A 25566-nucleotide genomic window follows, 5' to 3' on the forward strand; every position below is an offset into this window, starting at 1 on the left:
AAAACCCAGGCGGTCTCCCATCCAGGTACAAACCAGGCCCAACCCTGCTTAGCCTCTGAGACCAAACGAGATTGGGCGCTTTCAAGGTGTTGTGCCCGTAGGCAATTTCTTTGTGCACTCTCAACCCTCTTGACAAATGCCAAGATGGTCACCTTGGGAAACAAGGGAAAAAAAACAGGTCAAAGCCAACAACAAAAAAAGAAGCCTATGGCACCTGGTATTTCCAGGCGGTCTCCCATCCAGGTACTAACCAGGCCCGACACTGTTTAGCCTCTGAGATCAGATGAGATTGGGCGCTTTCAGGGTGATGGGGCCGTAGGTGATCTCTTTGGGCACTCTCAACCCTCTTGTTAAGCGCCAAGATGGTCACCTTGGGAAACAAGCGAAAATAAACAGGTAAACGCCAACAACATAAAAAGAAGCCTACGGCACCTGGTATTCACAGATGGTCTCCCATACAGGTATTAACCAGGCCGTACACTGCTAGGCCTCCGAGATCAATGAGATTGTGCGCTTTCAGGGTGATGTGGCCATATGTGTTCTATTTAGACACTCTCAACCCTCTTGACAAATACCAAGATGGTTATCTTGGGAAACAAGTGAAAAAAAAAAGGTCAACGCCAACAACATAGACCCTGCCGGTCTCCCATCTGACCCAGACCCTGCTTAGCCTCTGAGATTGGGCGCTTTCAGGGTGATGTGACCTCAGGCGAACGCTTTGGGACATACTCAAAACTCTTGACTGATGCTAAAATGGTCACCTTGGGAAACAAGCGAAAGAAAAACAGGTCAAAGCCATTAATATAAAAAGATTCCTACGGCACCTTTAATTAGGTACTATCCAGGCCGGACCCTGCTTAGCCTCTGAGATCAGATGAGATCGGGCGCTTTCAGGGGGATCTGGCCGTAGGAGATTTCTTTGGGCTCTCTCAGCCCTCTTGACAAATGCCAAGATGATCACCTTGGGAAACAAGCGGAAAAAATAAACCATGTCAACGCCAACAACATAAAAAGAATCCTACGGCACCCGGCATTCCCAGTTGGTCTCCCATCCAGTTACTAATCAGGCCCGACAATGCTTAGCCTCCGAGATCAGACAAGATCAGGCACTTTCAACGTGATGGGGCCATAGGCGATCTCTTCGGGCACTCTCAACCATCTTGACAAACGCCAACATGGTCATCTTGGGAAACAAGCGAAAAAAACCAAGTCATTGCCAACATTGGAGGCTAAGCAGGGTTGAGCAATCAGTTTCCTTGCCTGAAATAGGCATCTCAGAACTGCCATCTGGCTACTTCCCGGGTTTCCAACTCCTTCAACTAATCCCAGGAGACAATACTTCGCCTCCATCCTGGTGGAGGTTCCAACCACCCGATCAATGGTTCCTGTCACCTCTGTCCAGTAGCGGATCAACTTCGGGCATCTCCAAAACATGTGCATCATGTCTCCCCCCATGTTCCCGCACCGGGGGCAACTTGCGTCCGGCCGTTCGGCCAAACTGAAAAAGTTTACGAGGAGCATAATAGGTTCTATATAATAAGAACAGATGTGACATCCTCTGTGAAGAGAGCCACAATTCACCACAGGCAGGATTCCTGTGGCCAATTATAGCTCAGGGGGGTTTAGTACACACCCCACACTATATAAGGCCGCCAGCGCGGCGGCTTTGTATAGTGTGTTGCGGTGGTCAGGGAAAGAGGACTATAGGCAGGGACAGTGCCTTTACTGCTTGGGAACCTAGCACTGTTACAGTGGGTGTTATGTGCCTCCTGCACAGTACACATATTATTACTGGTGTTCGATTTCTGCAATACATGCATCTGCAGTGCAGAAGTTAGAGTCGGTGTTGTGTGCCTCCTGCACAGTATACACCTTATTGCTGGTGTTCTGTTTCTGTAATACAGGAACCTAGTACTGTTACAGTGCTAGGGTGTACAGAGAAGCTGGTATATATAGAAGACTACAGCATACAGAAGAAAGGCTAGTGAATACAGAATACAGGTTTCGTGTATGTAGATAGGCTTGAGTATACAGAGATGCTAGAGTAAACAGTGAGGCTGGGGTACACAGAGAGGCTAGTTTAAAGACAAATACAAAGATGTTAGTGTATATAGAGAGGTTAGTGTATAGAGAGAGTCGAGTGTATACAGAAAGGACAGTGCATATAGAGAAGCTAGTGTATACATGAAAGCTGACATTCTATACAGAAGACTGGGTAGTGTATACAGAGAGTCTAGTGGGTACAGAAGACAGGCTGGTGTATTCTAGCTAGTTTTTACAGTCTAGTGTATACAGAAGACAGGCTGTGGTATACAGAGAGTTTAGTGTATTCAGAGAGTCTAGTGTATACAGTCGGCGAGTGTATACATAAGACTGGCTAGTTTACACAGTGTTTACAGAGATGCAAGAGTGTACAGAGAAGCTGGTATATATAGAAGACTACAGCATACAGAAGAAAGGCTAGTTAATACACAATACAGAAGACTCGTGTATGTAGATAGGCTTGAGTATACAGAGATGCTAGAGTAAACAGTGAGGCTGGGGTACACAGAGAGGCTAATTTAAAGAGAGGCTAGTATATACAAAGATGTTAGTGTATATAGAGAGGTTAATGTATAGAGAGGGTCGAGAGTATACAGAAAGGACAGTGCATATAGAGAAACTAGTGTATACAGAAGACAGGCTTGGGTATACATCAAAGCTGACAGTGTATACAGAAGACTGAGTAGTGCATACAGAGAGTCTATTGGGTAAAGAAGACAGGCTGGTGTATTCTAGCTAGTTTTTACAGTCTAATGTATACAGAAGACAGGCTGTGGTATACTGAGGGTTTAGTGTATTCAGAGAGTCTAGTGTACAGAGATGCAAGGGTGTACAGAGAAGCGAGAAGCTAGTATATATAAGGCTAGTGAATACAGGCTAGTGAATACAGAATACAGACTCGTGTAAGCAGATAGGCTTGAGTATACAGAGATGCTAGAGTAAACAATGAGGCTGGGGTACACAGAGAGGCTAATTTAAAGAGAGGCTAGTATATACAAAGATGTTAGTGTATATAGAGAGGTTAGTGTATAGAGAGAGTCGAGTGTATACAGATAGGACCGTGCATCTAGAGAGACTAGTGTATACAGAAGACAGGCTTGGGTATACATCCAAGCTGACAGTGTATACAGAAGACTGGGTAGTGTATACAGAGATTCTAGTGGGTACAGAAGACAGGCTGGTGTATTCTAGCTAGTGTTTACAGTCTAGTGTATACAGAAGACAGGCTGTGGTATACAGAGGGTTTAGTGTATTACAGAGATGCAAGGGTGTACAGAGAAGCTAGTATATATAGAAGACTACAGCATACAGAAGAAAGGCTAGTGAATACAGAATAAAGGCTGGCTTCTACGGAGAGGCTACCACTACGGAGATGCAGAACACTATCTAGGGTATATAGAGAGGCTAGATTATACAGAGAGGCTAGTGCATAGAGTGAAGCTATTGTATATAGAAGCCTGGTTAGTGTATACAGAGAAGCTAGTGTGTACAGAAGAAAGGCTAGACAGGCTATAAAGAGAGACACGTTTTTACAGAAGACAGTTTGGGGTATACAGAGATGCTAGTTTATACAGAGAGACTAATGTATACAGAAGACAGGCTAGGGCATACAGAAGACAGAAGACGGGCTAGTGTATTCAGAACATAGGCTAGTGTATATCGAAGACAGGCTATTGTATGCAGAAGACCGGCTAGTGTAAACATACTGGTGTATATAGAGAGGCTAGTGAATTTAGAGGGTAGGCTAAGTGATAACAGAAGACAATCTGGGCTATACAGAGACATCTCATTATTTCATCTAGCTCACATCTCTAATGGAGTTTGTCTCATTGCCAGGTTATGCCTTTTCATTCTTATGCTAAATATAGATCACTACACGATTTTAATCATCCACATCAAGCATGCAATAAAACTATCATACATCAAAATAAACCATGTACTCTTTTGCTCTATTTTGCATATTTGTACCGGAACTGTGAGTATGTGACAGTCCTGACACACCATCCTGACTTATTTTTCTTTATTTCTTATTAGAAATGGAGAGTACTATCTCCAAATCCGCTTAAATCTATTCACTTCCATGAGTTCTACCGCTAATTGTACCTTAATGCAAAATGTTCACAAAACCATCCATTTGCTACCAGACATGCTGCACATACTAAGAGTAATGTAACTATCGCTCTCTAACGATGTAAACAGTTTTATTGCTTTTCTGACATTGACCGAGTATCTCTGACATTAACTGAGTATCTCTCTGCACTATGATCTTAATAATAATAATAATAATAGGATTGTGTAATGCAAAGATCAACTAGTCTAATATAAGCTTTCTCATTGGTACCGGCATATCCTTTAAATTTAGACTAACGCAACTATTTCTCGGCCATTTTCAAGCTAAGCTTTCAATCTCTTACCTTTGAACTGCGATACTTCCTCCCTACAATATTAAGCCATTTATGGTGTCCGTTTATGAAGCAATGATCAGTGGAGATCCAGAGGATCGCCGCTGATCACAGCCCATAAACAGTATATAAACCAGAGATAATGGGGGGAGATGTGTTTGAACTTGTTCTCCCGCCGATTATCTCCACACATGGAGAATCCACATAGACTGACACAGTAACGGTCACTATATGAAGCTGTGATCTCAGCGCTTCACTTGTGATCTGTGTCAGAATTCACACGCCCCGATTCACCAACTCAGAGGTGGAGAACCGGGGTAGTGAAGAGGGAATCGGGGGGATCTGAGGAGGAAAGAGGAAGATAATTAACTTCCTTATGCCTCGTTCAGACCCCCCAACACTGTAACCATGTCCCCCTGTCATATGTATGTGTATACATATATATACATATATACATATAATGTGTATATGTATATATATATAATGTGTGTGTATATACATGTATATATAATGTCTGTGTGTGTATACATGTATATATTATGTAGGGGGACGCTTTATTTCACTAACATTAATCACACCGCGTGTCAGTGTATTGAGCTGTGATAATTTATCACTGCTTAATATAATGACATCTGTGTGTATGAGTGAATTTCTAGTACTGTAATCTCATAAAGTCTCACGAGATTCCAGTATTAGGGGCCGTTCTCCAGTGTTAGAAGCGTTTGTAGATCACTTCACACCTCCAAGGGTGAAACGATCTACTCCGCTTCATATAGTGGCACACAGAGGAGAAAGATCTCCTATGTGAATGCCGGAGAATGAAGCAGTGAATAGATTTCACTGCTTCATAAAAGGACACCTAAATGTCCTATTGGTCGCCTATATTATACAACTCTCTGAAAAGCCTATATGTAGAGAATAAAACTAGTCTTACATCTTAATAAAACAGTTTTATTACTCAACCAGTATCAGCTGTCATGTACTGTATTACTTCTTTTTACCGCAGCAATATGTGAGAAAAGCAGTGTAAGCCGTCTTTCTGCCATATGCAACCATCTCTCGCTACCTCTATGCAATAGGATTCTCTTTCCAGTGGAAACGGAAAACAGTCAGTGTAAGCCGTCTTCGTGCGTAACAAAATTAATGGAACGATTTACACGTTAGAATTTGCAAGCTACGTCAATTTACTATTAAATAGAGTACCTTTGCATTTATCCCTTGACTTTGCAACTATCCCTTGATCCCTTTTGTGTATTCACTTTATCTCGACCTATATATGCTGCCTCAATATTTTCCTAATTTGTTTTGCTATACTTATTATTATTATATTATAGAGATTACTAATTCTAAATCTTTGTAAACCTAACCATAAGTTATAATGTCTACAGCTAATTTTACGTTAAAGCAAAATTCACACAAAACCATCTTTTTAAAACCTTTTACACACTGCACATTAAGATTAATGCAACCATCTCTCGCTACCTCTATGCAATAGGATTCTCTTTCCAGTGGAAACGGAAAACAGTCAGTGTAAGCCGTCTTCGTGCGCAGCAAAATAAATGGAACGATTTACACGTTGAAATTTGCAAGCTACGTCAATTTACTGTTAAATAGAGTACCTTTGCATTTATCCATTGACTTTGCTACTATCCCTTGATCCCTTTTGTGTATTCATTATATCTCGACCTATACATACTGCCTCAAAATTTTCCTAATTTGTTTTGCTATACTTATTATTATTATTTTATAGAGATTACTATCTCTAAATCATTGTAACAAGTTATAATGTCTACAGCTAATTTTACGTTAAAGCAAAAGTCACACAAAACCATCTTTTTAAAACCTTTTACACACTGCACATTAAGATTAATGCAACCATCTCTCGCTACCTCTATGCAATAGGATTCTCTTTCTGACTCTATTTTGTGTATTACTTCTTCTCCACATTAACTGTCACACTGATAACCATTTGTAACACATAACACTTGCAACACATTTTTTAACAGCGGCAAGAAGTGGTTGCAGTAGCAAAGCAAAGCAATACAGTTTGATTACATTAATAACACATAATGCAACTATTTTACATTCATTTTACATTCACATCATGCATACATCCAAATGTAAGCTGTCTATCACTTTTAATGTTCATGGTTACTGATACATTATGCCGATGACCAGTGGAAACGGAAAACAGTCAGTGTAAGCCGTCTTCGTGCGTAGCATAATTAATGGAACGATTTACACGTTGGAATTTTCAAGCTACGTCAATTTACTATTAAATACCATTTAGCTGCTTAGCTCACACTTTGCTGTATGTAGCCGCGTTTACATGTAAGTAACCAATGGGGATTGACATTTCATGTCCATCTCACATCTCTAATGCAATTTGTCTCTTTGCCATGTCATACTTTGCCAGTTATTATACTTTCTCATCCGATAGAAACCTAGTCGTTGCTGATATTTCATGATTACAGCAATCATCTCATCTAATTGCTATTCCGACATTTTGCCTTGGTATTACTTTGCAACGCTCTATTGAACAATGTGAAGGTAAGCTAGATATTTTGTGTATTTCCACTTAAACTCTACCTGTATATACTGTCTCAATATTATCCTTTCTAATTTTGCTAAATTAGATTATAGAGTTTGCTCTGTCTAAATCCAGGTTACCTACTCACCTTTATTACGTATACTGCTAATTTTAGGATAATACAAAACCATCTTATTGCTTCTTTACACGCTGCACATGTTAAGAGTAATGCAATGCTACCGTGAACAGTTTAATTACTCGTCTCACAGTAACTGGTATCTCTCTGCTATAGGAAACTGAATTTGTACTAGAACGATCACTCATCTAATATCAGTCCACTCAGTGCTACCGGGATAACTTTTAAATTTAGAGTAATGAAATGATTTCTCAGTCATTTTGGAGCTACTGCAACTAACGCTTCCGATCTCATTTCGACTGCAATACTTAATCTCTGCTATTGCAGAATATTTAGCTGCTTACATGTAATTAACTTGATTGATAAAAACCTACACACGTTGTTGCTGTTATTTCGTGTATTTCCACTTAAACCCGTTATAGTTATTTTGCTATATTTATTACTAGTATAAACAGATTACTATCTCTAAATCCTGGTAAACCAGCTCACACTAAACCATCTAATTTCTACCTTACACGCAGCACATATTAACATATTAACATTTAGCCGGTATAGTGAAATAGTAAACGAAATGTGTAGATCACTCATCTAATATCGTCTTTTCAGTGCTACCGGAACAACTTTTAAATTTAGAGTAATGCAACGATATCTCAGTTTTATGAAGCTACTGCAACTAACGCTTTGGATCTCTTTCCTGATAAATTACGCTCTGCAATATTAAGCCATGTAAATTGTCCTATTGGTCTGCTAACAATGTTATGTATAATAATACAAATCTTTTAAAAGCAATATCGTCTCACTGCAATACTTACACTCTGCATAATATATATGAATAATGCGAATAATGCTAATAATAAAGTCGTCTAAAACTCGGCTATAAGTAGAGAATAAAACTATCTTACATCAAAATAAACCATGTACTGCCAAACCAATAACGGCCAATTACTTAACGTCTATCAGTCAATGACTTAACAAAGTAAACTTAGCACTCTTTTGCTCTATTTTGAATAGTTGTAGTTCTCCACATTAACTGTCACATTGATATCACCACTGACAACACACCACTTTTTAACAGCACCAAAATATGAAAAAAGCACTTTATATGTTTCAAAAGTAGTTGCATTAGCAAAAAATAAAGTCCTGTCTTCTTTACACGCTAGCTTTTCTGTATACATTAATCTCTCTGTGTACACCAGTCACTCAATATAGACTAGCCTCTCTGTCTTCTGTATACAGGTGCCCGTAATCTATATACACTAGCCTGCCTTCTTTTTACAATAGTCTCGGTGTCCCAGCCTCTCTGCATACACTAGCCTCACTGAATTCCCCAGACTGTCTTCTGTATACACAAGCCTATCTGTAAAAAAAAAATAGCCGGTCTTCTGCATACTCTAGCCTCTCTGTGTAACACAGTCTCTCTCTGGATTCCCTAGCCTACATCTCTGCATACCCAGGACCTTCCTCTGTATAATCTAGCCTATCTGTATACACTAGCCTGTCTTTTGTACAAATTAGCTTCTCTGTAGCCGGTCTTCTGTATACACGAGCCTCACTGTCTACTCTTGGTTGTCTTTTGTATACACTAGCATCTCTTTATACATGAGCTCTCTGTATACCCAAGCCTCTCTGTATACACTAGTCCACCGGTATACATTAGCAAGTCTGCATACACTAGCCTCTCTTTGTAACTCAACTTCTCTCTCTGTATACCTTAGCCTCCATCTCTGCATACCCAGGACGTTCTTCTCTATAATCTAGCCTATGTGTATACACTAGCCGGTCTTCTGTAGACATTAGCCTCTCTGTATAAACTAACCGGTCTTCTGTATACACTAGTCCGCCTGTATACACTAGCAAGTATGCATACTCTAGCCTCTCTCTCTGTATACCCTAGCCTCCATCTCTGCATACCCAGGACGTTCTTCTGTATAATCTAGCCTATCTGTATACACTAGCCTGTCTTTTGTACACATTAGCCTCTCTGTGTAAACTAGCCGGTCTACTGTATACACTAGTCCATCTGTATACACTAGCAAGTCTGCATACTCCTGCCTCTCTGTGTAACCCAGCCTCGCTCTCTCTCTCTGTATACCCTAGCCTCCATCTCTGCATACCCAGGACGTTCTTCTGTATCCTGTCTTTTTTACACATCAACCTCTCTGTATAAACTAGCCGGTCCTCTGTATACACTAGTCCGTCGGTATACACTAGCATCTCTTTATACATTAGCTCTCTGTATACCCAAGCCTCTCTGTATACACTAGTCCACCGGTATACACTAGCAAGTCTGCATACACTAGCCTCTCTTTGTAACCCAACTTCTCTCTCTGCATACCCAGGACGTTCTTCTCTATAATATAGCCTATTTGTATACACTAGCCTGTCTTTTGTACACATTATCCTCTCTGTATAAACTAGCCGGTCCTCTGTATACACTAGTCCATCTGTATACACTAGCAAGTATGCGTACTCTAGCCACTCTCTCTGTATACCTTAGCCTCCATCTCTGCATACCCAGGACGTTCTTCTGTATAATCTAGCCTATCTGTATAATCTAGCCTATCTGTATACACTAGCCATCCATCTCTGCATACCCAGGACGTTCTTCTCTATAATCTAGCCTATTTGTATACACTAGCCTGTCGTTTGTACACATTTGCCTCTCTGTATAAACTAACCGGTCTTCTGTATACACTAGTCCACCTGTATACACTAGCAAGTATGCATACTCTAGCCTCGCTCTCTGTATACCCTAGCAAGTCTGCATACTCCTGCCTCTCTGTGTAACCCAGCCTCACTCTCTCTCTGTATACCCTAGCCTCCATCTCTGCATACCCAGGACGTTCTTCTGTATAATCTAGCCTGTGTTTTGTACACTTTAGCCTCTCTGTATAAACTAGCCGGTCTTCTGCATACACGAGTCTCTCTGTATACCCTTGGATGTCTTTTGTATACACTAGCTGCTCTTTATACATTAGCTCTCTGTATACCCAAGCCTCTCTGTATACACTAGTCCGTCTGTATACACTAGCAAGTCTGCATACAGCAGCCTCTCTGTGTAACCCAGCCGCTCTCTCTGCATACCCAAGATGTTCTTCTCTATAATCTAGCCTATTTGTATACACTAGCCTGTCTTTTGCACACATTAGCCTCCCTATATAAACTAGCCGGTCTTCTGTATACACTAGTCCGTCTGTATACACTAGCAAGTATGCATACTCTAGCCTCTCTCTCTGCATACCCAGGACGTTCTTCTGTATAATCTAGCCTATCTGTATACACTAGTGTATACAGACAGACTAGTGTATACAGAGGACCGACTAATGTGTACAGATAGGCTAGATTATACAGAAGAACGTCCTGGGTATGCAGAGCGCTCAGCTTCAAGGTATGGCCAATGTGAGTAATATGAGGGACACTCCTCACCCCCGCCCCCACCTACCAGATCTGACTTTCATCCCCTTGCCCTCTCTGCCCCGGTCATCTGGTGGCAGTTTTATGCACTCCCTGGCCCCCACCCATTCATAATCCTTACCGACCTTTCTTTCCGCTGCTCACAGAAACACACTGGATGACTTGTCTAATTAACCAACTTGTACAAGACACCGCTATCCTCCTGTCTGACACCGGTCCCCCTTGGAGGCTTTACCCCTCACTGTTTGGGTGGTCCCTGCCTCTCCCTGGATGCTCCACATATACCACAATGACATTGTCAGAGGGGCACCACTTGACAGGACACGGGGCTGTCATGCCGGTGGCATCTCCCATTGGAGGAAGGGATGATGGCCCCAACCCGTTGGCAGCAGGTTCTTTCATGTACAGACCAGGGCGGCTCATCTTCCCTTCTGGAGTCTTGACCTTAGATGGGGGATTTGCACTTTGGGGGGTCTGAGTGATACCTAATGCGCTGTACTGGAAGGGCTTGACATTCCCGCATATGTGTCCCCTCCCCCTGGATGTGCCCCTTGTCCCCCCCTCTGGCTCCCACCTACTCTTTGCCGACATTGCCTTCTGCAGCTTTCGGGGACCCTGGATGACTTATTTATTGAGCCTATTGGTACGAGACACTGCTTCCCTCCAGGGTGACTCTGGACCCCTCTGGAGGATTTACCCCTTACTGTTTGGGCAGTCCCAGCCTCCCTCTGGAGATGCAGGAGAGACACTAATTGGCGGGCCCCAGGACTGCTGCTCGGGTGAAGTCTCCCATTGGATGGAGGGATGGTGGCCCCAGCCCCTTGCCTGCCGGGTTTTCCATGCACCGACCAGGGCTGCTTCTCTTTCATCTTGATGTGGTGACCATGGAGGGGAGGAGTTGAAATTTATGGGGTCCGGGTGTTTGCTGGTGGGAGTGCGCTAAAGGACTTGACATTTCTGCATGTTTGTCCCCTCTCCCCTGTTTCCCCCCTCCCTTCCCCCCCTTCCCACCCTTCCCTTCCCTCCTTTCCCTCCCCCTTTCCCCCTTCCACTCCCCCTTTCCCCCCTTCCCTGCCCCTTTTCCCCCCGGGGCGTGGACGGGGGAGAGGGGGTAAGGAGAGGACAATCTGCCAAAGGGAGAAAGGCATTTGTTTGGGGACTGCATGTACTTTAGGGGTATGGGACGGGGGGTGGTGGATCCCATTCTGTGATGCCTTTTCTGTTGTGACGGGCTCCCTCATGCATGCCTACGTTTAGGGCGAGCCGAGGAGACCCCTCAGTGCTAACAGTTATATGCTCTACCTCTGTTTTGGTTATACTATTGTTTTTTGTTTCTTTGATGTTACTGATTGTCTTTTATTTGCATAGCGGTATCAGACGTGACATTTACCACTGCCGGGACTGGGGGGACTAGGATTCGGGGGCTCCCTCTCCAACCTGTCTACCCAATTACCCAAGTAGGACAGCGCGTTAAACCCAGTGTACATCTGGTAAGCGCTATAGCATAATTGTGCTGTTTTAGTATACCCTTCCTGTACTGTTGAGTGCGGACAACCCTTAATTTCCCTCTCCCCCTGGGGTTGAGGTGCCCGGCCTCTTTTTCCCTTTACCTTTCCTTGCATTTGCCCTTCCTTTCTCCCCCTTAGTTCCCACCATGCATTACCTACCCAAAACCTACCTTGGTTCAACTTTCTTTGCTTTTCTCTGATGTCCCTCCCCGAGGAGCGATGGCAGACTCAGTCAAGGTCACCTCTCTAAACGTTAAGGGACTGAACTCCCCTGAAAAACGGTGGATCCTCCTGTGAGAACTGAACACATCCTGTACTGATGTGGCCTTTATACAAGAAACACATTTTAAAAATACTAGCCTCCCCTTTCTATGGTCGAGATCCTTCCCTAAGGTCTACCACTCTACTAACCCCTCCTCTCCATTCTGATCTCTAGCAGGCTCCCCTGGGTTGTCCAGGATTCTCTGGTGGACCCTGGGGGCCAATATCTTTTTCTTAGGGGCCACATTGGAGAGCGCCTTTTTACATTTGCCACTGTGTACGCTCCCAATGATCACCAAGACACGTTCCTCAGAACTACCCTGCACAGATGATGTGACTTTCGGGAGGGCCAATTGATATTAGGTGGGGACTTTAATGTCCCCTTTCGCCATCGGTTGACACTTCTGCCTCTTGCTCCTCGCTCCCTACCCCTCACCTAGGTCTCTATTCTGGCACCTTAATGAGAGCCTGCTCCAGATACCGGAAGTTTTAGCAGATGTGACCAGGGAATTGGACCTTTATTTCCAAGAAAACTAAAGCAGGACTGTGACCCGGGGATAATTTGGGAGGCTCACAAGTCAGTACTCCGCAGGGTACTTATCAGGCACGGGGCGCGCATCAAACGAGCACGGAAGGAACAGCTTGCTAATCAGTTTCGTGAACTTGCCTCTGTGGAAGCGAAACATAAACATACCCCCTTACGGACCTTAGAGATTGAATTGGGGACACTCCATACCCATATTGCTGTCCTACTCCATTATAAAGCGAAAGCGGCACTCCAGTTTTGTCGTAAACTGACGTAGGAGTCAGAGGACAAATGCAGAAAAATCTTAGCCAGGTCGGTAAAGGAGTTGAAATCTGGCTCTTACATACCACAGTTGATAGATGAGAATGGCCAGAGGGCCTCTACCCCAACCCAAATAGTCGAAGTCTTTGAAAAATGTTACTCTGATCTCTACAACCTGCCCGATTCAGGGTCTGGACAGGACAATATAGACAGATATGTAACCGGTTCTGGTCTACCAACCCTCTCATCGGAATCACGGGAGTACTTGGAGGACCCGATCACACTGGAAGAAGTCCAGACGGCCGTGGGACCTCCGAAGGTGGGTAAGGCTCCGGGCCCTGACGGATATACCGCACAATACTTTAAGACCTTCCTCCCTATTCTCGGCCCGCGCTTGGTGAATTTATTTAATACTCTGAGCTCGAATGGGGATTTTCCTGAGGATACCCTTAGAGCCCACATCTCGTTGATACCTAAGGAGGGCAAAGACCCAGGCCTATGTGGGAGCTACAGACCCATTTCCCTCCAAAATTCGGTCCTAAAACTATTCTCTAACTCCTCGCCACGTGATTGGCACATCACTTGTAGTCCCTTATACATATTGACCAGTTAGGTTTTATTCCCACCAGGGAAGATAGGGACAACACCACTAAGGTGCTTACCCTGATCCGTAAAGCAAAGTCATCTGGGACCCCTTGTCTTTTCATGAGTACTGATATTGACCAGTTAGGTTTTATTCCCACCAGGGAAGATAGGGACAACACCACTAAGGTGCTTACCCTGATCCGTAAAGCAAAGTCATCTGGGACCCCTTGTCTTTTCATGAGTACTGATGCCGAGAAGGCTTTTGATCGGGTCAAATGGACATTAATGTTCTCGGTCCTTCGCCATATAGGTCTGAGTGAACGGATGCTGGCATGGATAAGTAAGATATACTCACGTACTTACATTCCACCGGACATCGCGCGTACGTTTATGTTGAACTTCCCCCCACCCCTTGTCACTAAGATCCGCAGTTTGCTTCACGGGTGGCATTCTGGCCTCCATTCCTGGTTCAGCAGATGCAATCTCATTAAAATGAACATACTCCCTAAATTTACTTATCTTTTCCAAGCTCTCCCGATCCAGATTCCAGTCCTGTTTTTTAAGCAAGCTCAATCCTTGCTCACTCAATTTAACTGGGCCCACAAAAATCCCAGACTTAAGCGGTCACAGCTGACATTGTCTAAACAACAGGGAGGGTTGGTTCTCCCTAACTTGCGACGCTACTACCTGGCCTCCCATCTGGGGCGTGTATTGGACTGGAATCGAAACAAATTTTCTAAGCTCACTCCCGAATCCCGCTAAGAAGCGCCATGTGGTGCTATAAGTATTTACCCACAGAATTTATGTCACATCCCACTATAGGGGCTTAGTTGAAAGTCAGTCACCTGATCGCTACCCAAAACACACTCACGTCTTTGACTTCCCCCCTATTCCCTATACGTGGCCATCCAACCTTTGAACTGGGGACCCACTTAGAAATTCCAACCTAGACAATGCGTCTAAATTCGTCATTGATGGAAAATGGCCTTCTTTCTCAACCCTAACAGATCCGACAGGGCTTTTCCAACTGCCTTTTTGGAGAGCGGCCAACGACATCATTTTCTCCATTCCATCCCCAATCCTCAAACGTTCGCCCGCCCTCAGACGGAGTTTGAGACTCTATGCAGGAGCGAAGGCCCTTTGGCCCACATTCTCTCTCAAACAGATTACCCACACTTAACCTGTCTGGCCAACTGGGAAAAGGACCTTAATTGCTAATTTTCCCCAGCACAGAGACAACGCATTATCACTTTGGCTCTCAAAATGTCGCTGTGCACGAAGATACAGGAGACGAATTTTAAACTTCTCACCAGGTGGTATTTGACACCATCAAAGCTGCAGAAATGTTTCCCCTCTTCCTCGAACATATGCTGGAGGTGTGGAGAAGAAGAGGGCACGTTGCTGCACATTTTTTGGTCCTGCCTCAGCTTGGTGGACTTCTGGACAGAGATCCAATGCATGACACAAAAATTCACAGACTTCTCCATCCAGGAAGAGGCTGCATTCTTTCTCTTGTACCATTCACAGATTCCCATTAAGAAGTACAAAAAAATCTATTTTACGGCATGTGATTAATGCGGCGAAATCCTGCATCCCTCTCTATTGGAAAAAATGTTCCCCCCCTTTCATTACTCACTGGCTTAGGAAAATAGAGGACATTAAAAAAATGGAGGACTTGATCCTCACATCACAAGGTAAACAAGAATTTTTTAAACAAACCTGAGACATCTGGAATACCTTTATATTCTCGCTAGAAGGATGTCGCCTGCTACCGCCTTAGTGCTCTGAGCTTTCCTTGACTGGCCCCTTGGACAGTGGCTGCCATCGTGTCTCGTCCCCTCTTCTCCTTTCCTGATATTTCAATCCTTCTCTTTTCTGCCTTCCTCCCCTATCTCTCACCCCCTCCACCCCCTCTCTCTTTTGGAAAAAGTGGAAAATTGGGAATTACGGCCCCACACCACCCTCTGGATGGATTATGCTGGAGGGACCTGGGGTTTGTGTGACCCTGGATCTTGGTACAGTACTTTATCCATGCCTCGAATCATTGTGATTGATGGAAGGCAGACTCACAGTTGCGAATATACCTGTATCAAGTATTGTTCAGCTGCTTTTTGCTCTGTATTACTCTGTTGCATTATGTACTCGGGGGACCGTCTTCCCCTATTTGGAGAAAAAATTATATTTGAAAAAAAAAAGAAGCCTACGACACCTGGTATTTCCAGGCGGTCTCCCATCCAGGCATTAACCAGGCCCGACCCTGCTTAGCCTCCAAGATCAGACGAGATGGAACAGATTCAGGGTGATGTGGCCGTAGCCGATATCTTCAGGCACTCTCAACTCTCTTGACAAACACCAAGATGGTCACCTTGGAAACAAGCGGAAAAAAATAGGTCAACGGCAACAACATAAAAAGAAGCATCTGGAAATCCCAGGCGGTCTCCCATCCAGGTACTAAACTGGTCCCAACCCTGCTTAGCCTCTGAGATCAGATGAGATTGGGCTCTTTCAGGGTGGTGTGGCCGTAGGAGATTTCTTCAGGCACTCTCAACCTTGACGAACGCCAATATGGTCACCTTGGGAAACAAACAAAAAAATCAAGTCAACGCCAACAACATGAGAAGAAATCTACAGCACCTAGTATTCCCAGGTGGTCTCCCATCCAGGTATTAACAAGGCCCGACCCTGTTTAGTCCCTGAGATCAGACGAGATCTGGTGCTTTCAGGGTTATGTGGCCATAGGCGAGCTCTTCAGGCACTCTCAACCCTCTTGACAAACACCAAGATGGTCACCTTGGTAAACAAACAAAAATAAAAAACAAGTCAACGCCAACAACATAAAAAGAAGCCTTCAGCACCTAGTATTCCCAGGTGGTCTCCTATTCCAGGTACTAGCAAGGCCCGAATATGTTTAGCCTCTGAGATCAGAGGAGATTGGGCGCTTTCAGGCTTATGTGCCCATAGGCAATCTCTTTGGGCACTCTCAACCCTCTTGACAAATGCCAAGATGGTCACCTTGGGAAACAAGCGAAAAAAAACAGGTCAATGTCAACAACATAAAGAGAAGACTACGGCACCTGGTATTCCAAAGCCATCTCCCATCCAGGGACTAACTAGGCCCAACCCTTCTTAGCCTCAGAGATGAGAAAAGATAGGGCTCTTTCAGGGTGATGCTGCTGTAAGCGAACTCTTTGGGCACTCTCAACCCTCTTGACAAATGCCAAGATGGTCACCTTGGGAAACAAGCGAAAAAAAAAAAAAACGAATCAACGCCAACAACATAAAAAGAAGCCTACAATAACTGGTATTTCCAGGTGGTCTCCCATCCAGGTACTAACCAGGCCTGACTCTTCTTAGCCTCCAAGATCAGACGAGATTGGGTGCTTTCAGAGTGCTCGGACTCTTTCCCCATCACTAATGGGACAAGGCAGGAGTGCCCTCTGTCTCCCCTAATTTTTATTCTGACACTGGAACCACTTATGTGTCACGTTCGGAATGACCCGAATATTACTGGCATATCCAAACCCTCAGCACACCACAAAATTGCGGCGTACGCTGACAATCGAATTTTTTTCGTCTCCAATCCACACATTTCGCTTCCCAATATACTCGCGGCTCTCCGGCAATACGGCAGCCTATCAAACTATAAAATCAATTGCACCGTCGGCTGTATTGAATATATCGGTCCCGGATGGTGAGGCCAAGGGGCTACGCTCCGCTTTTCCATTCTACTGAGCTAAAAAATCTATACATTACCTGGGCGTTGACATCGCAGTGGATTTGGCGCAATTGTACCCGCTTAATTTAGTCCCTCTCCTGAATAGACTGAAATCTGATTTGGGAAACTGGCATGCTTTAACACTGACCTGGTTCGGGCGCTGTAATGCATTCAAAATGACGGCCCTCCCGCGGATCTTATACTTGTTCCAGACATTACCGATCCGGTTACCCCCAATTTTTTTCAGACAACTGCAGGTGCTGCTCCGGGACTTTATTTGGGCGCGCAAACCACCCAGAGAACATTTGCAATTGCTTGCCAGACTAAAGGACAAGGGGGGTCTGGGTCTCCCAGATCTCAGACAATACTACAGAGCGACTCTGCTAGCTAGAGTCATTGATTGGCATTGTAATGGCCCACACAAGCAGTGGGTGGAGATGGAGATTGAGGATGGATCCATTCCCCTTTTGACCTCCCCGTGGCTCCTGTCCTCCCTACCAAAAGACCTCAGAGATCACCCCGTAGTGGGAGCTACGTTGGCTGTTGTGCGGAGGTTGTTCAGCTGCACACACATTGCTCCCCTGCTGTCACCAATGACTCCGGTTATAGGTAATCCAGACTTCCCACCGGGATTTACCAACAAGAAACTGCGACAGTTGACAGTGGTGGGGAAACAGCGTCTGGGAGAGGTGTGGCCCTCGGGAGGGCTCCCGACCACGCAAACTGTCGCTGAGCTCTTGACAAATTCCAAGATGATCACTTTGGGAAACAAGCGAAATAAAACGGTCAACACCAACAACATAAAAATAAGCCTGCGGCATCTGGAAAACCCAGGCGGTCTCCCATCCAGGTACAAACCATGCCCAACCCTGCTTAGCCTCTGAGACCAAACGAGATTCAGGGTGTTGTGCTCGTAGGCAATTTCTTTGTGCACTCTCAACCCTCTTGACACATGCCAAGATGGTCACCTTGGGAAACAAGGGAAAAAAAACAGGTCAACGCCGACAACATAATGAGAAGCCTACGGCACCTGGTATTCCCAAGCTGTCTCCCATCCAGGTACTAACCAGGCACATCGCTGCTTAGCCTCCGAGATCAGATGAGATTGGGCTCTTTCAGGGTGATTTAGCCGTAGGCACTCTCCTTGGGCACTCTGAAGCCTCTTGACAAAGGCCAAGATGGTCACCTTGGGAAACAAGCTAAAAAAACAGGTCAAAGGCAACAACATAAAAAGAAGCCTACGGCATCCAGTATTCCCAGGCGATCTCCCAATCAAGACACTAACCAGACCAGATCCTTCTATGGCACCTGGTCTTCCCAGGCAGTCTCCCATCCAGGTACTAACCAGGCCTGACGCTGCTTAGCCTCTGAAATCAGACGAGATCGAGTGCTTTCAGGTTGATGTGGCCGTAAGCGTTCTATTCAAGACACGTCCAACCCTCTTGACAAACACCAAGATGGTCGCCTTGAGAAACAAGCAAAAAAAACAGGTCAAAGCCAACAACATAAAAAGAAGCCTATGGGCTTACAGCGGACCTTAAAAGATGGGACCCACTAGCTCTGTCATGGTTCGGACGCTGTAATGTGTTGAAGATGAACGCGATGCCACGACTTCTGTATCTACTACAAGCCTTACCTATCAAAATACCCCAGACTTTCTTTCATGCGGTTCGCTCAATCTTTATCAAGTTCCTCTGGCGCGGAAAACATATGCGTATTGGTAGGGCAATGCTATTGCGACCGAAATTGCGGGGAGGTATTGGCTTCCCGGACCCTGCTCTATATTATACAGCGACGCACATGACACCGGTGGTTGACTGGTGCCGGTGTTCTGCCATATACTGTCCGGCCATGATATAGTGTCCGCGCCGTCCTGCGCATGCACAGTACGGAGCAGACGAAGCTTCGGAAAATCTCCGAAGCTGAACGGTGCCTGCGCGGTGAGTGGAGGTGGTAGCCCCACCATCCAGGCGGACATAGGGTTGTGAATATTAGAGGGCCCCTCGCAAGCGAGCTTCGCTCGCCACGCTTCGGGCTCGGCCTCGCTGCGCTCGGCTCTTTTATATTCTTACTCTATGTCCACTTGGATAGTGGGGATAGAACCTGGACTCAGTGCGCAGGCGCCGTTCATGCTCGGCAATTTTCGGAATCTGTGTTGCTGTGTACTGCGCATGAGCAGTACACAGCGGACACTATCCGATGGGGGACCATATGTGATAAGGCACCGGCATGGGGAACTGAAGCTATGGGTCAAGCTAGAGCAGGAGATGGCGCGGGTTCCACTGGCTGGTCTGCCTTGGGCGGGGAGGCCATTGGAGCCCTGTGTGACTACTCACCCGTTAATTGGCCCCTCGCTCGCCGAGATGGATAGTTTTTTTCACCTTTCCCACCTGACTAACTTCCCTTCTCCTATGACCCCAATTATTGGACATCCTAGATTCCCTCTGGGCCTGTCTGACCAGGCCTTTACCAGGCAAGCCCCGAAAGGGCTTCTGAGAGCAGCCCTATTTCTTGGACCCACGGGCTTGATTCCCATGGGGACCATACTGCTAGAGCAAGTACCTGTTGCATTGGATAGCTGGAGAGCTAGACAGTTAATCCATTTCCTCGGATCACTACCTAACCATTCGTTCTTCTATGGACAATTCCACCCCTTCGAGGAACTTTGCCTGGATGATGGCCCAATTCGTGGTTCCCTCTCTAGGTCCTACCAAATCCTGACAGACGCACAATCCTCCACGGATCCACCCTTCCTAGCTAAATGGAAAAGGGACTTACAAACTACATTCTCCAAACCACAGAAGGACAGAATACTCTTTTTCGCCCATAAGTCGTCACTCTGCAGTAAATATCAGGAGATTTCCTTAGCCAATGATCCCGCAACAGTGGTTCTCAATCTAACTCCTATGTCGAGAAAGCGTTATCATAAGTCCTTACTTAAACATCTCCTCAATGCAGCTAGGGCCTGCATCCCAAGTCAGTGGAAAGAGCAATCTGCTCCAATGGTGACCCAGTGGTTCGCAAAGGTAAATGATATTGAACAAATGGAAGACCTGACTGCCACAATGAGGGATAAAACGGAGGAGCATGGGAACAGATGGTTCTACTGGACCCAGTTTCGCTTTTCGGAAGAATACCTCGGCGAGACATAGTAAGCTCATGGTGATCGTTGGAGATCGCTGTTCCAAACGTTGGACACCTGATGAGCTGGTGAGCCGAGGGCGTCTCTTGCTCCCTGGGAGGGGACATCACCCTATCCACTCTACCCACGACACCCCCTTACCCCTTCTTTTCCTTTTCTGACATTTCCTTCCCCAATCTTCTCTTTCCCCTTCTCCCTCCTTTCAGTTCTACTATTTCCCTTCTTAACTCAAAAAAGGGAAAAGAAAATGGTATGTTCCGACCCCATTTGACTACTACACAATACTCTTCCCCTATCTATGGATATCTAAACTCTTCGAGGGTAGCAGGGCTAGAATCAATAATATTTTAAGTGGTAGAGGATCCCAACGAGATGGAGCTTTAATCTCATCTTGATATGACCGCAAAGCTGTACACGTGCTATTCTCCTCAGACTTCTTACCATTGGCTCTGATATCCATGCAATATGATCGTTTGTTTGTAACTATTTGTATCACACATTCTGTGAAGTTACCTTTGCATTGTATGTCGCATCCTACTAAATAAAAAAAATAAAAAAAGAAGCCTTTGGCACCTGGTATTCCCAGGCGGTCTCCCATCCAGGTACTAACCAGGCCCGACACTGTTTAGCATCCGAGATCAGACGAGATTGGGCGCTTTCAGGGTGATGGGGCCGTAGGCGTCACTTTCTTCTGGCCATACAAAGGGCCCCCTAGACTCCTAGAGACCTGACACCCTATGAATCCATCTGTCACAAAAGGGAACCTGTGCGACACACCCTCTCCCTCCTGTACAACCTATTGAGTAGTCAGGAGGAGGAGTCGACCCCCACCATTTATCCACAAATGGGAGAGGGACTTAGGCATCACATTTACCCCACAACAGATAGGGAAGATCCTGACCTTAGTACATAAAGCTTCCATCGCAAACCAATATCAAGAATCAGGATACAAGATAGTCTCACGCTGGTATAGAGTCCCATACCTTCTGAATAAAATGGATAGATCGATCCCGGATGTTTGTTGGAAGTGAAATTCAGATACGGGGACCATGGGACACCTTTTCTGGGCATGCCCGGCCTTGAGGAACTTTTGGGTTCCCAGCAGCATGCCTTCTTCACTTGACCGAACAGCCTGTTCGAAAATACAAAAAAACCCTCACGATGCAAATCCTGAATGCCGCCTGGGCCTGCATTCCCACACTGTGGAGGCAGCCTCAGCCCCCATCCAAGGTGCTGTCGTATTCCAAAGTCAATCATATTCTCCGGATGGAAGAATTGACCGCCACCCTTCACAACACTGAAGAGGCATTTAGTGTTACATGGAGGCCCTGGAGGTATTTTACTGGTACTCGAGACTACATTCGGGAGGTGAGCAGTGCCTCTGTCCCAGAAAACAACTGAACATCTAACGTTTACCTACGTAGGCCATGTCTGCTCTGGGTGGCATCCCCCCCCCCCTCCCTTTTTGTCTTTATTTTTCTTTTTTTCCCCGCCGCCATCCCCCCACCTCCTCTCTCTCCGTCTTTACACTCTCTTCTTCCCCCGTCCTCTCTTTTGACTATGCCTTGTCTCCTTACTAGCCTTCGGGACCCAGAAGAACCCCAGGGTTCTGGACATGGCGGTCTCCCACCCAGGTACAAACCAGGCCCAACCCTGCTTAGCCTCTTAGAGCAAACGAGATTGGGCGCTTTCAGGGTGTTGTGCCCGTAGGAAATTTCTTTGTGCACTCTCAACCCTCTTGACAAATGCCAAGATGGTCACCTTGGGAAACAAGGGGAAAAAAACAGGTCAAAGCCAACAACATAAAAAGAATCCTACGGCATCCGGTATTCCCAGGCGATCTCCCAATCAAGACACTAACCAGGCCAGATCCTTCTATGTCACCTGGTCTTTCCAGGCAGTCTCCCATCCAGGTACTAACCAGGCCTGACGCTGCTAAGCCTCTGAAATCAGACGAGATTGGGTGCTTTTAGGGTGATGTGGCCGTAAGCGTTCTCTTCAAGACACGCCCAACCCTCTTGACAAACGCCAAGATGGTCACCTTGTTTAGAGGTGTGTAGAGTGGTAGACCTTAGGGAAGGATCTCGACCATAGAAAGGGGGGGCTAGTATTTTTAAAATGTGTTTCTTGTATAAAGGCCACATCAGTACAGGATGTGTTCAGTTTTCCCAGGAGGATCCACCGTTTTTCAGGGGAGTTCAGTCCCTTAACGTTTAGAGAGGTGACCTTGACTGAGTCTCCCATCGCTCCTCGGGGAGGGGGAGGGGGACGTCAGAGAAAAGCAAAGAAAGTTGAACCAAGGTAGGTTTTGGGTAGGTAATGCATGGCGGGAACTAAGGGGGAGAAAGGAAGGGCAAATGGAAGGAAAGGTAAAGGGAAAAAGAGGCCGGGCACCCCAACCCCAGGGGGAGAGGGAAATTAAGGGTTGTCCGCACTCAACAGTACAGGAAGGGTATACTAAAACAGCACAATTATGCTATAGCGCTTACCAGATGTACACTGGGTTTAAAGCGCTGTCCTACTTGGGTTATTGGGTAGACAGGTCGGAGAGGGAGCCCCCGAATCCTAGTCCCCCCAGTCCCGGCAGTGGTAAATGTCACGTCTGATACCGCTATGCAAATAAAAGACAATCAGTAACATCAAAGAAACAAAAAACAATAGTATAACCAAAACAGAGGTAGAGCATATAACTGTCAGCACTGAGGGGTCTCCTCGGCTTGCCCTAAACATAGGCATGCACGAGGGAGCCCGTCACAACAGAAAAGGCATCACAGAATGGGATCCACCACCCCCCATCCCATACCCCTAAAGTACATGCAGTCCCCGAACAAATGCATTTCTCCCTTTGGCAGATTGTCCTCTCCTTACCCCCTCTCCCCTGTCCACGCCCCGGGGGGAAAAGGGGCAGGGAAGGGGGGAAAGGGGGAGTGGAAGGGGGGAAAGGGGGAGTGGAAGGGGGAAAGGGGGAGGGAAAGGAGGGAAGGGAAGGGTGGGAAGGGGGGGAAGGGAGGGGGGAAACAGGGGAGAGGGGACAAACATGCAGAAATGTCAAGTCCTTTAGCGCACTCCCACCAGCAAACACCCGGACCCCATAAATTTCAACTCCTCCCCTCCATGGTCACCACATCAAGATGAAAGAGGAGCAGCCCTGGTCGGTGCATGGAAAATCCGGCAGGCAAGGGGCTGGGGCCACCATCCCTCCATCCAATGGGAGACTTCACCCGAGCAGCAGTCCTAGGGCCCGCCAATTAGTGTCTCTCCTGCATCGCCATCGGGGGCTGTGTAGAGCATCCAGAGGGAGGCTGGGACCGCCCAAACAGTAAGGGGTAAATCCTCCAGGGGGGTCCAGAGTCACCCTGGTGGGAAGCAGTGTCTCGTACCAATAGGCTCAATAAATAAGTCATCCAGGGTCCCCGAAAGCTGCAGAAGGCAATGTCAGCAAAGAGTAGGTGGGAGTCAGAGGGGGGGACAAGGGGCGCATCCAGGGGGAGGGGACACATATGCGGGAATGTCAAGCCCTTCCAGTACAGCGCATTAGGTATCACTCAGACCCCCCAAAGTGCAACTCCCCCATCTAAGGTCAAGACTCCAGAAGGGAAGATGAGCCGCCCTGGTCTGTACATGAAAGAACCTGCTGCCAAGGGGTTGGGGCCATCATCCCTTCCTCCAATGGGAGATGCCACCGGAATGAAAGCCCTGTGTCCTGTCAAGTGGTGCCCCTCTGACAATGTCGTTGTGGTATATGTGGAGCATCCAGGGAGAGGCAGGGACCACCCAAACAGTGAGGGGTAAAGCCTCCAAGGGGGCCGGTGTCAGACAGGAGGATAGCTGTGTCTTGTACAAGTTGGTTAATTAGACAAGTCATCCAGTGTGTTCCTGTGAGCAGCGGAAAGAAAGGTCGGTAAGGATTATGAATGGGTGGGGGCCAGGGAGTGCATAAAACTGCCACCAGATGACCGGGGCAGAGAGGGTAAGGGGATGAAACTCAGATCTGGTAGGTGGGGGCGGGGGTGAGGAGTGTCCCTCATATTACTCACGTTGGCCATACCTTGAAGCTGAGCGCTCTGCATACCCAGGACGTTCTTCTGTATAATCTAGCCTATCTGTATACATTAGCCTGTCTTTTGTACACATTAGTCGGTCCTCTGTATACACTAGTCTGTCTGTATACACTAGTGTATACAGATAAACTAGATTATACAGAAGAACGTCCTGGGTATGCAGAGATGGAGGCTAGGGTATACAGAGAGAGAGGCTAGAGTATGCATACTTGCATATATACAGACGGACTAGTGTATACAGAAGACCGGCTAGTTTATATAGGGAGGCTAATGTGTGCAAAAGACAGGCTAGTGTATACAAATAGGCTAGATTATAGAGAAGAACATCTTGGGTATGCAGAGAGAGAGGCTGGGTTTACACAGAGAGGCTGGTGTATGCAGGCTTGCTAGTGTATACAGACGGACTAGTGTATAGAGAGGCTTGGGTATACAGAGAGCTAATGTATAAAGAGCAGCTAGTGTATACAAAAGACATCCAAGGGTATAAAGAGAGACTCGTGTATGCAGAAGACCGGCTAGTTTATACAGAGAGGCTAAAGTGTACAAAACACAGGCTAGATTATACAGAAGAACGTCATGGTTATGCAGAGATGGAGGCTAGGGTATACAGAGAGAGAGACTGTGTTACACAGAGAGGCAGGAGTATGCAGACTTGCTAGTGTATACAGATGGACTAGTGTATACAGTAGACCGGCTAGTTTATACAGAGAGGCTAATGTGTACAAAAGACAGGCTAGTGTATACAGATAGGCTAGATTATACATAAGAAGGTCCTGGTTATGCAAGAGATGAAGGCTAGGGTATGCAGAGAGAGAGGCTTGGTTACACAGACTTGCTAATGTATACAGACGGACTAGTGTATACAGAGGACCGGCTAGTTTATATAGAGAGGCTAATGTGTACAAAAGACAGGCTAGTTTATACAGATAGGCTAGATAATACAAAAGAACGTCCTGGGTATGCAGAGATGGAGGCTAGGGTA

At 46.0% G+C, this 25566-nt stretch overlaps 5 pseudogenes; all 5 read right to left on the minus strand.

The window, feature by feature from the left end:
- Positions 1–202: 202 nt before the first annotated feature.
- On the minus strand, positions 203–321 carry LOC143936435 (5S ribosomal RNA; annotated as a pseudogene).
- A 694-nt stretch (positions 322–1015) lies between these two features.
- LOC143936946 (5S ribosomal RNA) lies at positions 1016–1134 on the minus strand (annotated as a pseudogene).
- A 15154-nt stretch (positions 1135–16288) lies between these two features.
- On the minus strand, positions 16289–16407 carry LOC143937060 (5S ribosomal RNA; annotated as a pseudogene).
- A 1992-nt stretch (positions 16408–18399) lies between these two features.
- Positions 18400–18518, minus strand: LOC143937661 (5S ribosomal RNA; annotated as a pseudogene).
- A 2566-nt stretch (positions 18519–21084) lies between these two features.
- Positions 21085–21203, minus strand: LOC143937420 (5S ribosomal RNA; annotated as a pseudogene).
- Between the last annotated feature and the right edge of the window lie 4363 nt (positions 21204–25566).

Source organism: Lithobates pipiens, unplaced genomic scaffold (genome assembly GCF_037356315.1).
Source record: "Lithobates pipiens isolate NorthernLeopardFrog02 unplaced genomic scaffold, aLitPip1_a1.2 Scaffold_28, whole genome shotgun sequence".
Taxonomy (NCBI): domain Eukaryota; kingdom Metazoa; phylum Chordata; class Amphibia; order Anura; family Ranidae; genus Lithobates; species Lithobates pipiens.